Here is a 15,000-nt window from a genome sequence, read left to right as displayed (position 1 = left end):
TTTACAGACTATTTAAACTAAATAATCCTTACTGTTTATTTTCAACCATTTATTTTGTTATAAAATTCATATTTTGAATAAGATTTTCATTTCATGATTTTTTCTTGCGCTGCGTGCATTTACTATCATGTAAGAGAGAGAGAGAGTGATTTCGGTCACTTAGTCATATCTGGCACAGTCTCGGAGAGAACAGCTGTAAAATTTTGAAAGAAAAGGCGAATGAAATAAAAAAAGATAAGAAACGGAGATGATGTATCATTAAAACCATCTCTGTATTTCAAAAAATTCAGAGACCAACTGGTCTACTGATAATAAATACCTGGTTTTTCAAAATGGAAAGTTATGAAGTTTTCTGTATAGCCTATTTTTAATTTTACATTTTTTGTATTTTCAGATTGAGTGACGTAGTTAGATACAGCCCTGGCTAACGATTCGGAGGAAATCAGATGGATTGATTGAATCTAGGCTATAACCTTCAGAGAGGCCAGGGATGCTAGCGGATCCTTCATTTCACGTTCCTGGATAGCTAATTACGCTAAAAGAGATGAATCCTTTGTTAAAAGAAACTGTCATCTCGAAAGGAGTGTTAATCTTGGAAGGCCTGAAGTCCTTTCTCAGTAGTGAAAAGACATCATAGCCGAGGCAGCGGGTAGACCAAGAAAGTCTTTACGTAAATTGGCGCTTGAACTAGAAATAAGAAGGGAAAAGAAGAGAAGTGATAGTGGTGTATATCGTGAGTTGAAAAAATCTAGTATCAAACCATTTTATCTTATCAGCAAGCCCAACATCACTCAGCAACAAAGAGAAGACCGTGCATGGTTTTCTGGTTCATTTCTAAAAGATTGGGATAAAGCTGACTTTCTCCATGTTGCTGCATTAGACGAATTCTTCATTTACACAGTCAGGAAGCCAAATCATAAAAATTACATCATTTTGGCTGCAAAGTTGGATGATATCAGTGATGATGTGCGCTATCGCCAAGTTGTGAAATATCCTGAATGTTTGGTAATTATTCTTGTTTTCACAGCCAAACGGTTTATGTGGATCATCAAAGAAAAATGATAGTCATGGAATGGCGAATACTTCAGAGAAACTGTGCTTACTGGTGGAATATTTCCTTTCCTCAAAGATCCTGAAAATGTGTTATCTGTTGAAGATGTCACGTTTTTGCATCATAAGGCACCATGTTTCAAGGCTCTTCAGACACAGGAGCTGCTTTAAAATAGTGATATCGATTTCTTCTCGTCAAGTGAATTTCCAGGTAGCCCCCCCTGACCTTAATGTGTGTGAATACTTTGGTAGTATTTTAAAAGATCATGTTAAAGAACACACAGTGAACTATGATGGTATACCAAGCCTCGACGACCTTTAAAGAGAGAAGACTGAAGTGCTTAGGGAATGAAGTTTGAGTCTCACCTTTTTTGCGATTTGCTGAAATCATATCCCTCAGGAATGCAGGCTGTGGTACAGGCAGATGGAGGGCACATGAAATATTAAATACTCAGAGAGAAACATAAATAAATAGCTGTTTTGAATTACTTTTGTTTTTGTCCATATTTATGTTTCCCTCTGAGTATTTAATATTTTATGTGCCCTCCATCTGCCTGTACCACAACCTGCATTCCTGAGGGATATGATTTCAGCAAATCGCAAAAAGCTGAGACTCAAACTTCATTTCCCTAAGCACTTCAGTCTTCTCTCTTTAAAGGTCGTCGAGGCTTGGTATACCATCATAGTTCCACAGTGTGTTCTAATATAATATATATAATAATATATATATATATATACATATATATATATATATATATATTTATATATATCTATATATATATAGGTTAGTCTCTTCGCTTTTTGCGAAAGACTGTTTGGGTTTTTTCCTTACGACTGTCATTCGTAAGTATTTCTGGTTCCTTCCGTCTCCTATGTGATATCTTAGTAGAGTGGTTCTTCTTAAACTAAAGGAGATGATTCAAACGGATAAGTTGAAAAAGGTATAACAACTTTATTCTGTAACTCCATAATAAGAGAGACAGTTCGGTCGGGAGACCGATATGTTTGATCGCTGGTAATGAACTGAACTCTTAGAGCATCGCGTCGATAGCGAAACATTGGCTATCTCAGCGATTCATATAAAAACATACGTAGTCCGCCGGCTCGGAAGTTACAAGTTTCGGCGTAGGTTAACAGGTCAACCGCTTCACATGGAAGTTGTTGTGCAAAGTTATCAGTAATGCAAAACGATGACATTTCTAAACAGATTTAAACCAGGCTACTGCAGACATCGCATAGCGTAATCTAGATCTGCATTGGTCACATAGGACCCTCCTAATGCCAATGACCTCAGGTCATGGGTTTTTATTTACAGATTCTGTAATACTAAAATGTATTTATTACATTAGGCTCGGACAGCTACCATTCAAGCCTTGAATAACAAAAGTTACTTTAAACATGGTTTCTTAGGAGCGTGCTCGTAACATATGTTTAGGTATAAACATAACAAGTGATTAAATGCATAAAAAGGTTCTGTTACATACCCTTTTTGACATATTCATAAACAAAGATAAATGCATGGAAAATCTAGATCCATGTTTGGTAATAATAATGATTAGGTACCCAAAAATAATCAAAAGGTAAAAATCAAAAGATTAACATGTATTCATGATTAATATGATAATAGGTAACCTGATTAAGAATAGTGGTTACTGATAGATTATGGTAATAGGTAACCTGATTAAGAATAGCGGTTACTGATAGATTATGGTAATAGGTAACCTGATTAAGAATAGTGGTTACTGATAGATTACAACATGATCATGGATAATTGTTAAAGAGTACTTGTCACTCTTTGTAATAGGTAAATATAATGTTACACTTGTATAATAGTATAATTGTGGCCAGATTAATATATAGGGCTGGTATATTTTATTAGGTGCCCGAAAAATACCTTTAGGAGTATATTAATGTATAATATTGGGCTATAATATTTTATTAGGTGCCCGGGAGATACTTTAACTGTTCAAATGCAAAGGCGTGAATCTTTCTTGTCCTACATTTTTGCCAGCATACAGACCGCTTTTCACACACAACACAATTCCAGACAAATTTTCCTAGGCCACAACAAAAATGAAATGGCCAGATTTTCAGGCGGCCCTTAACTAAACTCAAAACGACTTGAGTTTAACAAACGGGTACGTCATCTGGACGGGACAATATGTTTCCTTGGAGATCCTTCTGTGTACGCCTCAGCCTACGCCAAGCAAAGATGTTGACGGCGATAACCAATATGGCCGTCACGCTGAACACGGCCAGCAGAATGTAGTAACGAACAAGATTTTCTCCACCTGCATTAAGTCGATGACGGCGTGGTTCAATCTCAGCCAGTTGCGTCAAATGATGAGCCACCCACGCGTTGTATGGGAGAGGTAGTGATGGGATAATTGTAGACGCCCAAGTATGGTTCGCAAAATACGCGTTCTCACGTATTATCGTGTTGACCCCTCTGACGGTGTAGTTTGTAGATGTCCCCGTACAACCATCAGCTGCTACAAAGATTGGGGAATGGGCGGTGGTCCCATCCGGGCATACGACGTGGAAACCGGCTTTGTCGTAACGGATCCAGGAGCCATTATTCATTCTGTAATTGAATTTATTAATGTAAAAGGGATAAAGTTTCCCCAGACAACCTTCGCTTGCATGAGAGAGAGAGCCGTTTAGCACTATGCCTAACTCACATGAATCCGTTGATATAGGATAGAATTCAAAAGAGTCAGCTGTACAAATTTTATTATTCATGGCTTCTGAACAGTGGAGTGGGTTTATCTAAGTCTTTAATGACTGTAAATGAGTTTCCATCCATCAGAAGAAATCAGAACATGCCCGTCAAATTAGGAGATTAACTGGACTTGAGTTATTCGTTCATGAAAGTAAGAAACGGTGCTATTTTGTATGATTGCCAAGCATCGGAAGAATCAAAAGGTATAGTGATCATAATCCTGTAATTTTCAACGCTGACTGATATTAGGCTATAATAGAACTCTACTTTATGGGCGTCTAATAAACAAGGAATATAACCTAGTTTCTCCCGTCCGTTCTCCAAAGTTAACGTCAGATCTTTAATAGGCATGAGGTGTGGAGATAACACACCCTTTGTCGCTAACATAATAGCTTCTACATAATCTTTTGATTTCTCAATAAAATGTGATATTTTCACACGGATATGATCTATTTTCGAACTATAGTAAGCTAACGTAGCCAGCAAATGTTGAACTTCCATAACCTGATCGATATTATTTGAATGTTCGTTTACTAAACTCATTATTTGATTGATTGAAGATAAATGACTGCGAAGTTCAGACAAAGCTAATTCGGTTTTGTGTTGTAAAAACTCAATTCTTTTATTTTGATTATTTATATTAAGGCGATTTGAAATTCCTAAGCCTAGATTCGCAACAGATCCTAAGATGTTTAGTCCAGCCAGAATAAGCGGGTTGCGGCGTTCGAGATTATTGTGCCGCACAGACCACATCAGCAAGTCACGAGCAAGTTCCTCTGCCTCGGCGGTGTTTTATTTTGTATGTCATAAGACAACATTCCGCGACACTTAGGGTTTGAGCTAGCGAAATCTCTGAGTTAGCATGAAAATTACGTTGGTGCATTCCTTAAGCGAAATGGCAAACCTCATCAGGTCATTCTTTAAGTTAAGGACGTCATCTTCAGGCAAAAATCATGGCCTGCATATCCACTTCTATGACTATATTACTTGACACTATAAAAATGTCGTCTGTTTCTCTCGATAATCGAGCCATGATTAAATTCTATTTCTTTCGTCTTAGCGCTCTTTCCATACAACAAAGATGTCTGAACACACAATATCACTCCCAACAATAACAGATTCATTTTTGAAAACCTGCAATGAGTAAAATATATGTAATAACTCGTGTAAAAGAATAGGTTTACATACAAATATGATTAATATATATATATATGTAAATTATTATACAAGTTTCATAAATACAACCATTTTTTCCCTCACTCCATCTACCTTTCTTTAAATTCTGATATGTGCCAATGGAACTATTCTCACATCAGTGGGTTTGGATACATTTTGAACCCTAAATCTATTGGCCGTTAATATTTCTAAAATGTTAAACGGGCCTTCAAACTTAGGTGTCAGTTTATAATTTAAACCTTTACGTACGTATACTTTGTATGTATACCTGATCGCCCAGGCGCCGCCGACTGGCAATAATGTTCTAGTTTGTTGGCTTGATTTTTGGCTTATCATATTGTTTTATTCATGGTTTATTTTCATTATTATTTGTGCTTCTTCTAGATTCTTACGAAGTATATTATATCGACTTATGCTTGCATCCATAACATCCTTTAGAGGATTTGATAAATTAGTTGTAGGCGTTAATACGTGGAAAGGTGTTCTAGCTGGGATACCATACAGTGCCTCGTGCGGTGTCATTTTAATAGACACATGATACGAGTGATTAAGTGTGCTTAGTACCGCAGGTATGGCAATGTCCCAGTTGGGGTCTGCCTCCCCTAAGGTGACCCTTAAAATGTTTAAAACCTTACGATTTGCCCTTTCCACTAGCCCATTAGACTCTGGGTGATAGATCATGGTATTGATTTTCTTTATGCAAAGGAATTCGCACAAGGAGTTAAGGAAATGATTATTGAACTCCCCGCCCGAGTCTGATATAATGGTGTGTGGAATTCCATGTTTACAAATGTAGCACTCGTAAAACTTTCTAGCGCACTCGACTGCGGTTTTTGTTTTAAGCGCTATCAGTTCTGTATATCGAGTCAAAGCATCTATGATTACTAGGAGGTGCTTATTTCCTCTGTCTGACTCGTAAAATCCTGTTAATAAATCTAAGTGTACTCTTTCAAAGGGTTGATTTGGCACGGGGTAAGCCCCTAGGCTGACAGGTGTCTTCGTGTGCCCTTTGTATTCTTGACAAGTGCGACAATTTGCTATGTGCTTTTTTATATCTGTAAGCATCGCATGCCAATAAAATAAGGATTTGGCTTTCTGTGACATTAGGGAATAACCCGGGTGTCCATGCAGTGGATTTTCATGCAACCATTTTAAGACAGTGGGTATGAGTGAGATAGGTACCACCACCTGGTTGTTATTCAACTGTGGTGTGTTGCGGGTTTTCCTCGTCACGGATCTACACAGGATATTATCTTGGATGATATAATTCTGCTGCTTATACTTTATATATTCCTTTTCCTTCGGATTTCCGTTTAACGCAATGATGATTTTTTCTATTTGCGGATCTTTTCTTTGTTCCGTCTGTAATAGTTCAGCACTCCAGCCCAGATCTTCCTGTTCAGATATAGTTTTAACAATGGGCGTGGAGGTTGAGATATCTTTTAATTCAGCTAATGGCTCGGTACAAGATGAAGAGGGGTTGCGTGATAATGCGTCAGCAATGATATTTGCTTTCCCAGGTAAATACCCGATCCTCGTGCCAAAGTCCTGGATGATCATGTGCCAACCGAGTTCGACTTAGGGCGGCTGGTGAACTTAAAGCCTTTAAAGAAGTCGGTTTTCTTCCTTTAAAGAAGGGGTGGGGGGGGGCGGTTGGGGGAGGGGCTTATGAGATCAGTGAGAACCTTGACGGGATAACCGTATATTATAAATTTAAAATGCACGAGTGAATTAACAATAGCGAGCCCTTACTTGTCTATTACTGCATATTTACTTTCGGAAGGTCTCAGTTTAATGTGAACAAAAAGCTATAGGGAGAAAAACTGTTTTTTATCATATTGTTGAAGCAATACCCCACCTACTCCCAGGTCTGAGGCATCTGTTGCTATGAAGAATTCCTTACCAAAGTCAGGAAATTTCAAGATAGGAGAACTACACAGTTCATCTTTCAATTTATCGAACGCCTGTTGATGATTTTCAGACCATATGAAATCTACGCTCTTTTTTATAAGATCGGTTAGGGGAGCGGCTATGATGGAGTAGTTCCTAATGAACCTCCTATAATATCCGCTACATCCTAAAAATTGCTGTATTCCCTTGACGTTAGAAGGTATCGGAAAGTTACGGATAGCCGATACCTTATCATGGACTACTTTAAGACCTTCACTAGACACCGTGAAACCTAAATAGACTAGTTCTGTTTTAAAAAATTCACACTTACTTATCTTTACCCTTAAATTATGCTGCCTTAGTCTTTGTAGCACTAACTCTAATTTACGAAGATGTTCTTCTAATGTATTGGAAAAGATTACTAGGTCGTCCATGTAGGCATGTAGGATATCTCCTAACAAGTCTCCAAACACAATGTTTATCATTCTAGTAAAAGTTATGGGAGCACAACGTAAACCAAAAGGCATACGCAAAAATTCATAATGTCCCCTGGCTGTGCTGAAGGCAGTGTATGGGATACTCTCTTCTTCCAACGGAATCTGATGAAAGCCTTTTAGTAGGTCCAAGCTGGTGAAATATTTGTTCTGACCTAGTAGAGACAGGATATCGTCAGTACATGGTACTGGGAATCGGTCAGGGATTGTTTCTTCATTTAAGCGACGAAAGTCGACGCATATCCGCCAAGTTCGATCTTTTTTCGGTACTACTATTAACGGAAAATTATAAGGGCTGTTTGACTTCCTAATGACTCCTTCTTTTAGCATTTTTACCTACTTCCTCAGTTATCTCATTCTGAAATTTCATAGGAAGTCGGTACGAAGGTACATAGATTACTTTCTGTTTGTCCTTGAGCCTTATTTGATGCTCGATGACATCCGTTTTTCCTAAGGTTCCATCCGTAGTGGAAAAAACATCATGATATTCAGTTAAAAGATTCAAAAATTTCTGCTGAATTTCTTCTTCTTGAATGTCCTTATTGATTTTGTTCTTTATAGATTGCAAAAGGGATTCATCCGCAACTGATTGAGCGTGGTTTATCTCAGCTACGGTAAGAATGCGATGTTTATAAACTTCCGCATCCAAGATATGTTGATTTTTGTGGATTACTAAAGTGGTATTCAAATGATTACAGACTTCGATGTGACATTGTTGTTGTGAGCCGACTGTATAAATGGCTTGTGTGACGGATAATCCGTGTGTTTTCAGAGTTTCGGAAAGGATTAACGTTTCAGATCCTGGCAAGGTTTTCTTTACACGCACTAATATGTTCGAAGTTACGTTCAGCTCGAGAGTTTGCGTGCAAGCTGATATTACGGGCGAGTGAGAGTTCTGTTGGGTTGCATGTATTATTTCTTGGTTCATGAGACAAGTGATTGGTTCTTCAATATAAGTGACTACTCTGTCTGTCTCTTTATTATCTAAAACTGATTTTAGGGTATTAGAAGACTTATAGAATTTTCCTTTGATATACACGCTGTGTTTTGCAGGTGCTAAGGTAATATTTTGAGTGCCCATAGACGGGTATCCGATAATTACTGCGGGATACATATTAATGTTTTGTACAACGATAAAGGTATCAGAAACGTGCACTTACCGACCTTTTACTGAACATGAGTTACTCCTACCACATTTAATTCATTATTTCCTATGCCTTAGAGTCTTATTCCGGACTTCTCTATATGGAAGTTTGAAAAGAGTAAATGATGAGTCCTTAAATCCATGATATTACGTGGACTACCAGAATCAAAGAACAAAGTGAATGACTTATGGTCCAAATTTACTGCATGTAAGGTTGGTCGTAACTCGTCTTGACTAATAATTACATGAATTTGTTGCAAATCTACGGGAACCTGCACAGATTTTTTGGATTCGGCCGTGTGTTTCATAGGAAAATCGATTGCCTCACAATGATCTGATAAATGATTAAACTGATTATTTGATACAAAAGATGTTTATATTGATGACCCAACATCGTCCTCTCCCCCCTTGGAGCGAACTACGTGGTATTTGCTTTGTTTAGCACACCTTGAAAATTCGCTTGTCCTTGCAAGTTCTGGCTAGACGGCCCAGGAACAGAGGTACCTGAAGCACGATTTGTTTGTTTCTGCTGTTGAGCAGCATTGCCGTTTGCTTGTTTCTTTTTATAGTACTGAGGACCTTCCTTTTTGTTTACATAGGCAACTGTTTGCGTGTTATTAGGATTCTGCCGTTGATTCCGCGAGTAGCAACGATTATATGAATGTGTGGTACTGTTATGAATTGAACAAAAACGCGTCCGACAGTCTGACGTTACGTGACCTGGCCTATTGCAATTGTAACAAGTCATCCCTGCTGTTTGATTATGATTAACTTCATCTACTTGTTGTGGCTTATCCTCATTTTTTGCAAAAGCTTGAGTAAGCAGGGGATCAAGGTCAGTACATTCAGACATGTGTGCTTTTATCTGTTTATACACACCTAGTTTCGTACTGTTAGGCGTTAGCTTTTTAACACAATACCGCACGAAAGCAACAGGCGACACGACTGCCATACAGATTAAATATATCAAGTGTATGAAAACATTCACTGCAATATTGGATCTTGTAACCCACGTGGAGTTACGTAAGTTTTCCTGATGTTCATTTAACCGTTCGGCAATTACTGCCTTCCGTTCTACAACACTAGGCTGAGCCATAAAAGCTTGTTTACGCGTAGAACTCGAAGAACCCATAACGATATTTACCTCCAGGACCTTGAACAGGAAAAATTAGTGTCCTGAACCAAGTTAGTTTTACTTCTGGATTTTTGGTTTTATAGGTGTTCCTCTTGTACGCGTGTTTTTTCCGACTGATACGATTCCTAACTGTTTCACTAGCACTGTACAGATACAAACGTCCACTGCGCAAATGCATATTCAATATAAAATAAAAATGTGTTGCAAATAATAGGAAAAACCCACAAAAAAGATCATATAAGTTCAGATAATTTGATAAAAATATTATACGGAGAATTCCTGCAAGAAACGATTAGCAACAATGAGAAGAAAAAAAATAATCTGCGGGCGAGAACTCGTAGTTGAAGATTGATTCTGTAATGAAGGAAGATTAAGATGGCGAACAACTCACCCCCAGAATACTGGACGATCGACTCCTGATGAACAACACTTCACTGAGGAAAAACCTGAATAGATAAAATGGTACTTAGCTCAGGATTATATGCTGAACGATTATTGACATGGGATGACGTCACAGTTCCTGTCGTCTTCGCGTCGGAAGTCGTGATGACGTCACGGTCTCCTCTCAGGCTCACGTTGCATGAAGAAGTCCAAGATTGATGACGTCACAGCCTCCTTCCTCGCATTGCTTCCTCTTGCCCTACTCTTTGCGTCCTTGCTAGTGATCGCACGTTTGGTTTTCTTTATGTGTTTGCATTTATGTGTTTCATTCTTTCTGTTGATGTTCGATGCTGCTTTCGTCCGGTGTTGATTCTCGGAGATATGTGACAACAGTCACTCAAACGTCGATGTTGATGCTTGTATTCTTCTTGATGAAGGACATATCTTCGTCTTCATAAAATGTTGCGTTGATTGAAGATCCCGTTTCCTCTGTTTAGCATTGATTTTGTAGGTGGAAGATTTGGTTATTTGTAAGTTGTTCTTCGGTCGGTCCCTGATATGGGTCTTGTTAATCTTAATCTTCGTCAAAAGCTGCACCAATATTAGTCTCTTCGCTTTTGCGAAAGACTGTTTGTTTTTCCTTACGACTGTCATTCGTAAGTATTTCTGGTTCCTTCCGTCTCCATGTGTACTATCCTAGTAGAGTGGTTCTTCTTAAACTAAAGGAGATGATTCAACGGATAAGTTGAAAAAGGTATAACAACTTTATTCTGTAAACTCCATAATAAGAGAGGGACAGTTCGGTCGGGAGACCGATATGTTTGATCACTGGTAATGAACTTGAACTCTTAGAGCATCACGCCGATAAGCGAAACATTAGCTATCTCAGCGATTCATATAAAAACATACGTAGTCCGCCGGCTGGCGGAAGTTACAAGTTTCCGGCGTAGGTTAACAGTCACGTTCATTGAACCGCTTCCCATTGAAGTTGTTGTGCAAAGTTATCAGTAATGCAAAACGATGACATTTCTAAACAGATTTAAACCAGGCTACTGCAGACATCGCATAGCGTAATCTAGATCTGCATTGGTCACGCAGGACCCTACTAATGCCAATGACCTCAGGTCATGGGTTTTATTTACAGATTCTGTAATACTAAAATGTATTTATTACATATATATATATATATATACTATAATATATATATATATATATATATATATATATATATATATATATATATGTATATATATATATATATATATATATATATATATATATATATATGTATATGTATATATATATATATATATATATATATATATATATATATATATATATATATATATATATATCTATATATATATATATATATATATATATATATATATATATATATATATATATATATATATATATATATATATATTCTATATACCTATATATATATATAGTATATATATATATATATATATATATTATATATATATATATATATCATATATATATATATATATATATATTATATATATATATATATATATATATATATCTTTGCCAATTAATCTTACTTTCCGAAAATTTCTGTGGGGACATTTTGGAGGGGATTTTTCGTCAGTTAGTCGTAAGTGTTTGTGTCGCTAAGGATTTGGTTGATTTTATCGAGGTAGGAGTCATGTTTTGGAAAGTAAGATTAATTGGCCAAGACAAAAAGAGTATTGAACTATTAGAGAAATTTAAAGTAATTAATCCTAAACTCCCCTACATTTATGGCCTTCCCTAAAACCACAAAGGCAATTTTCCATTCAGACCCATAGTTTCATGTGCCAGAGCTTTCAATTACAAAATTTCTAAATGGTTAGCTGGCCTCCTTTCCCCTTTTTTAGGCACTTTTTCTCCCAGTCACATTAAACATTCGGAAGATTGTTGTCACAAATTCAGAGAAGCACATATACCACTTCACAACATAAAACTTTTTATCCTTGACGTAGATTCTCTATTTACAAAAGTACCAGTACAGGACGTTCTTCAGTTTTTAAGGGAAAAATTATCCCCCTATTCATATCATATCCAATTGGCGCTTGACAAAATAATAAAGTTAGTTGAATTGTGTGCATCTAATAACGTATTTTCATTCGGGGAATCATTCTATATGCAAAAATTTGGATGTAGTATGGGTAGTCCTTTAAGTCCTCTTTTAGCCAATCTATACATGGAATACTTTGAAACTACAGTAATAAATGCAATAAAACCCAAACACATGCTGTGGATGAGATTTATAGATGATATTCTAACATTTTGTGATAATAGGTGGGGCAATTTTAATGAATTCCTTTCAAAATTAAATGCATTAGTGCCCAGCATCAAATTTAAAGTTGAATGGGAAACAGACAACAAAATTCCTTTTCTTGATGGTTTAATAATCAGAGACACGATAGAATACAAATTTACCATATACAGAAAACCAACGTTCTCACTTTTATACATTCACTACTTAGGTATCACGACATTGCTATCAAGATAGGTGTAGCCAGCAACCTGTTCTTAAAAGCCTTATAAATTTGTTCCCCAGATTTCCTGGAAAAAGAATTTGAACTAATTTGTAAGCAACTTTCGTCTTTGAAGTATCCTGACCATATAATTGAGAAAGCAATTCACAAAGCAAATGTAATTTTCTACCGACCCTCTTAAGACAAGACCAGAGATACACCCAGCAATAAAATAAAAATTCCTCACCTGGACAGGATTAAGACGGTGACCCTGACCCTCGCAAAATCTAACCCTTTTGCATTTACTTACCCAAACACCTTAGCCAAATCCCTGATTAACGTCCAACAAAAGACATCACCCAAGGACACAGAGGTTTACGAAATCCCATGCCAGGACTGTGACCAATCTTACATTTGATTTACAGAAAAATCACTTCCCCAGAGACTAATACAACACAAACGGTCAGTTAGGTATGGACAACAGAACTCAGCTATTTTCAACCATATAAATGAACATAACCATAGGATAAACTGCAATTTGTCACATAATTTACAGCAGCAGCTGCCGGTACAAGAGTCAAATGATGGAATCGGCCTTAATAAAAGAGAGGCAGGTAATGAACATCTCTAAAGAAGCATGGGAATCAAATGTGATCGACAAGGTTTTCATTCAACCAACGCTTAAGAAGATTAAAGGAAGATTATCAGCGGTGGTGACCTAAATTGGCTTGCTCGTGGATGGATCTCTTGTAAACTTTTCTCATTCATATACCTGAAGAAGGACCCAGCAGTGTCTGAAATATAGTATTTTTCTCTCTATAATTTGGTGTTTTCCTGGGCTCCTTTTATTTTATATATATATATATATATATATATAGTATATATATATATATATATATATATATATATATATATATATATATATGTGTATATATATGTGTGTATGTGTGTGCGTATGCATGCAAGTATGTATGCACGTGTTTGCTTGCAAAGACCAACAGTATGTGATTCTTATGAAGAGTAGAGGTTCTGTATTTACAAGTTGAATTGCATGAGACAATAGTTAATGATATTAGCAGACTCAATGAAGACTGCCTACTAACAAGGAAAATGGAGTTATTAGAGTTATGGGAGACCAAATTACATTAAATCATTTTTAAGCACAAGGTACCAGGAAGAAGTGGAATTAAATAAACCATAATTCAAAATTTACAAGACATTGCATTTGAAAAATTGAGAGAGATATACACCTGGGCTGTCTCAATGGGGTATTTTCCAATTATATTCAAAAAGGCAATATTGATATTGATACTCAAACCAGGAAAAGATACGTGTCAGGCAGAGAATTTTAGACCAATATCAATACTAGAGATCCCTTGTAAAATATTTGAAAAAAATAATTAACGACAGATTAGTGTTGTTCCTAGAAGATAATCATCTCCACAATAAAAATCAGTATGGATTTAGAGGAGGAAGAGGAACCTAGATTTTATTAGCAACAATACATGAGAGAATTGCACTATCACAAAGAAGAAAGTACCTATGCAACCTAGTATGGAGAGTTATAACCAAGGGATTTAAAGCAAAACATTACATCCCAACCTTCCAGGCATTTTTGAACTTCATCAAAGATCGAACAGCAGCAATCAAGTCACAAAATTACACAAGGAATCCATTTCGTTACTAAGTGGAGTCCCACAAGGATCTGCACTCAGTCCAACATTATTCATATTATATATACATCAGATGTGACTCAACCACCAGAGAACTGTACTGATGTCTGCTTTACAGATGATGCAACTCAAATAAATATACACCAAGAAAGAAGTACACGAAGAAGGGACCCAACTTTGAAAAGATTAGTAGCAAAAATTAATAAGAGATTATACAGACTGGCCATCAATATATGGAGTTAATTAGCTCAATGCAATAGTTAATTAACGGAAGAATCGGAAGCAGAAGAAAGAAACAATCCAAAGAACACAGACCACAGATGATGGAGAAGAGCATCTGTGGTCTGTGTTCTTTGGGTAAGTTTCCCTCATGTCTTGTGGAAAAGTAATAAGTAGAATTTACTATATAATGTAGATATATTGCCAAATCATTATGATAAGTTAACGTTAAGGTTAAAATTAGAACATTGGAACTTTTGTTAAATATAATTATGCTATTAAAAAATGAAATGCAAAATATGTAATCTGTATAATTCACCATGTTAATGTAATGTAAAATCATTATCGTAACATGTTACTATTAAGACCATAATTTGAAAAATTGTACCCTTACCGAAATAAAATTAAGGATAAACCACACTCTACGTTACTCTTACTAATACTTCACTTTCTAAACTAGTCCCTACTATGCTTTCACTCTTCTTTCACCCATCTTACCTATCAGCTAAAATAAAATAAATACATAAATAAATAAGTTTAAGTTTACTTTCATCATCCTGAAACTTATGGTCACGAACAGGGATAGTGCTATACATATATTCAAAACGATCTTTTCTAACTAGTATA

The sequence above is a fragment of the Macrobrachium nipponense genome, chromosome 5 (assembly GCF_015104395.2).
Source record: "Macrobrachium nipponense isolate FS-2020 chromosome 5, ASM1510439v2, whole genome shotgun sequence".
NCBI classification, from domain to species: Eukaryota; Metazoa; Arthropoda; class Malacostraca; order Decapoda; family Palaemonidae; genus Macrobrachium; species Macrobrachium nipponense.
This window is presented reverse-complemented; position numbering follows the sequence as displayed.